At 49.0% G+C, this 2,894-nt stretch overlaps 1 non-coding gene across 1 annotated transcript in view; it reads left to right on the top strand.

Annotated features, from left to right (window-relative positions):
* The window catches only part of LOC145820792 (25S ribosomal RNA), a 3,293-nt gene extending 1,390 nt beyond the window's left edge, over positions 1-1,903 (top strand). Inside the window, exon 1 of the ribosomal RNA XR_014362851.1 lies at positions 1-1,903. This exon is cut by the window's left edge and continues 1,390 nt beyond it. This is a non-coding gene — a ribosomal RNA (25S ribosomal RNA).
* Positions 1,904-2,894: the final 991 nt, after the last annotated feature.

Genomic DNA, 2,894 nt, shown 5'->3' with positions numbered 1-2,894 from the left:
TGGTGTGGATCTTGGTGGTAGTAGCAAATATTCAAATAAGAACTTTGAAGGCCGAAGAGGGAAAAGGTTCAATGTGAACAACACTTGCATATGGGTTAGTCAATCCTAAGAGTCGGGGGAAGCCCGACAGAGAGCGCATTCATCGCGAGCTTCGAAAGGGAATCAGGTTAACATTTCAGAACTGGGACATGGCGGCTGATGGTAACGTTAGGGAGTCTGGGGACATAGGCAGGGGCCTCGGGAAGAGTTATCTTTTCTACTTAACAGCCTGTCCACCTTGGAAATGGCTTAGTCAGAGGTACAGTCCAGGGGCTGGAAGAGCACCGCACGTCGCCTAGTGTTTGGTGTGCCCTTGGCGGCCCTCGAAAATCCGAAGACCGAGTGCCTCCCACGCCCGCTCGTACTTATAACTACATCAGGTCTCCAAGGTGAACAACCTTTGGTCGATGGAACAATGTAGGCGAGGGAAGTCGGCAAAATGGATTCGTAACTTCAGGAAAAGGATTGGCTTTGAGGATTAGACACGGGGGTCCTAGTCCCGAACACGTCGGCTGTCAGTGGACTACTCGAGCTGCTCTCGCTGTGAGAACGGGTCGTTGCGTGCCGGCCAGGGGACGGATTGGGAACGGTTCTTCATGGGGCCTTCCCTGGGCAGTGAACAGTTGACTCAGAACTGGTACGGACAAGGGGAATTTGACTGTTTAATTAAAACAAAGCATTGCGATGGTCCTTGCGGGTGCTCACGCAATGTGATTTTTGCCCAGTGCACTAAATGTCAAAGTGAAGAAATTCAACCAAGCACGGGTAAACAGCGGGAGTAACTATGACTCTCTTAAGGTAGCCAAATGCCTCGTCATCTAATTAGTGAGCGCATGAATAGATTAACGAGATTCCCACTGTCCCTGTCTACTATCAAGTGAAACCATAGCCAAGGGAACGGGCTTGGCAGAATCAGCGGGGAAAGAAGGCCCTGTTAGCTTGACTCTAGTCTGATTTTGTGAAATGACTCGAGAGGTGTAGGATAAGTGGGAGCCGGAAATTGAAAAAGTGAAATACCCCTATTTTTGGATCCAAGGCTCGCCTAGGCGGGCCGATCAGGGTAGAAGACATTGTCAGGTGGGGAGTTTGGCTGAGGCAGCACATTCGTTAAAAGATAACGCACGTGTCCTAAGATGAGCTCAACGAGAACAGAAATCTCATGTGGAACAGAAAGGTAAAAGCTCGTTTGATTTTGATTTCCAGTACGAATACAAATCGTGAAAGCGTGGCCTAACGATCCTTTAGACCTTTGGAATTTGAAGCTAGTGGTGTTAGAAAAGTTACCATAGGGATAATTGGCTTGTGGCAACGAAGCGTTCATAGCGACGTTGCTTTTTGATCCTTCGATGTCGGCTCTTCCTATCATTATGAAGCAGAACTCACCAAGTGTGGGAGTGTTCACCCACCAATAGGGAATGTGAGCTGGGTTTAGACCGTCATGAGACAGGTTAGTTTTACCCTACTAACAACAGTGTTGTAATAGTAATTCAACTTAGTACGAGAGGAACCGTTGATTCACATAATTGGTTATCGCGCTTGGTTGAAAAGCTAGTGGCGTGAAGCTACCGTGCGTTGGATTATGACTGAATGCCTCTAAGTCTGAATCCGGGTCAGAAGCGAAGCATGCGCTCGGCACCCACTTGCCGACCTATAGTAGGGGCCGTCTGGCCCCAAAGGCACATGTCGTTGGTGAAGCCCGCACGGCGGATGAGCCACGCAGGCAACCTTGAAGTACAATTCCTATCTCGAGCGGTGGGTAAAATCTTGTGTAGATGACTTAAATACGCGACGGGGTATTGTAAGTGGTAGAGTGGCCTTGCTGCGATGATCCACTGAGATTTAGCCCTGCGTTCCTCCGATTCATTCCTCCCCCCTCCATACCTCTTTCGCGACCCATTGCCCCTGAGGTTTGGAAACACGTAATATAGCCCAACTGTGTGTCTCGATACATAAAAATGATTTACGTACATGCGGAAACAAAATTGCTAAAGCCTAAAGTGATTGCTAACACGTTACGACGAGTTGTGTGTCAGTAGCACGTGGCCTGGCTTACATGCATGCGGCTAGGGTTGCGGCACTTGCAAAGGCCATAGCCATGGCCGCCGCCCAGGCTATAGCCAAGGCAGTAGCACAGGCCGCATCCAAGGCAGCAGTCCAGGTCATAGCCAAGGCAGCCATAGCAGCAGTCCAGGTCGCACCATTGGCAGCAGCATAGGCCACAACCAAGGCAGCAGCCTAGGCTGCATCCAAGGTAGCAAAGGCAGAAGCATTGGCTGCAGCACAGGCCGTAGCCAAGGCAGCAACCCGAGCCGCAGTCGAGGCAGCAGCACAGGCCACCATAGAGGCCGAAGCCAAGGCAGCACTGGCCGCAGCCAAGGTAGCAGCACTGGTCGTAGCACGGGCCGCAGCCAAGGCAACAACACAGGCTGCAACTAAGGTAGTGAAGGCAGTAGCCCAGGCCGCATCCAAGGCAGCAAAGGCAGCAGCCTAGGCCGAAGCCAAGACAACAACACATGCCACAACCAAGGTAGCCAAGACAGCAACACTGACTGCAGCCAAGGTAACCATGGCAGTAGCCCAGGCCGCAGTTTATTATTTTCATTATTTTTTTAAATATTAAAATAGAAATAAATTAAAATAAAATATTTCGGTGGCCAAATATTTTTTTTAATTTTTTTTATGGAGTCTTTATTTATTGTCTGCAAGTTATGATTGAAAATTCAAGGGAAAAAACTCTAATTTAAAAAAAAAAAACCCCTTTATGACTTTTTGAGCATAGGTGATGTTTCTCCTACAAGATGGAAAAAGGCTTAACAAGCTACTATAAAGGGGGGCACCTCTCTCAAGGTTGGCCA

The sequence above is a fragment of the Camellia sinensis genome, chromosome 2 (assembly GCF_055761805.1).
Source record: "Camellia sinensis isolate YWXY chromosome 2, ASM5576180v1, whole genome shotgun sequence".
Lineage (NCBI taxonomy): Eukaryota > Viridiplantae > Streptophyta > Magnoliopsida > Ericales > Theaceae > Camellia > Camellia sinensis.
This window is presented reverse-complemented; position numbering and strand designations above follow the sequence as displayed.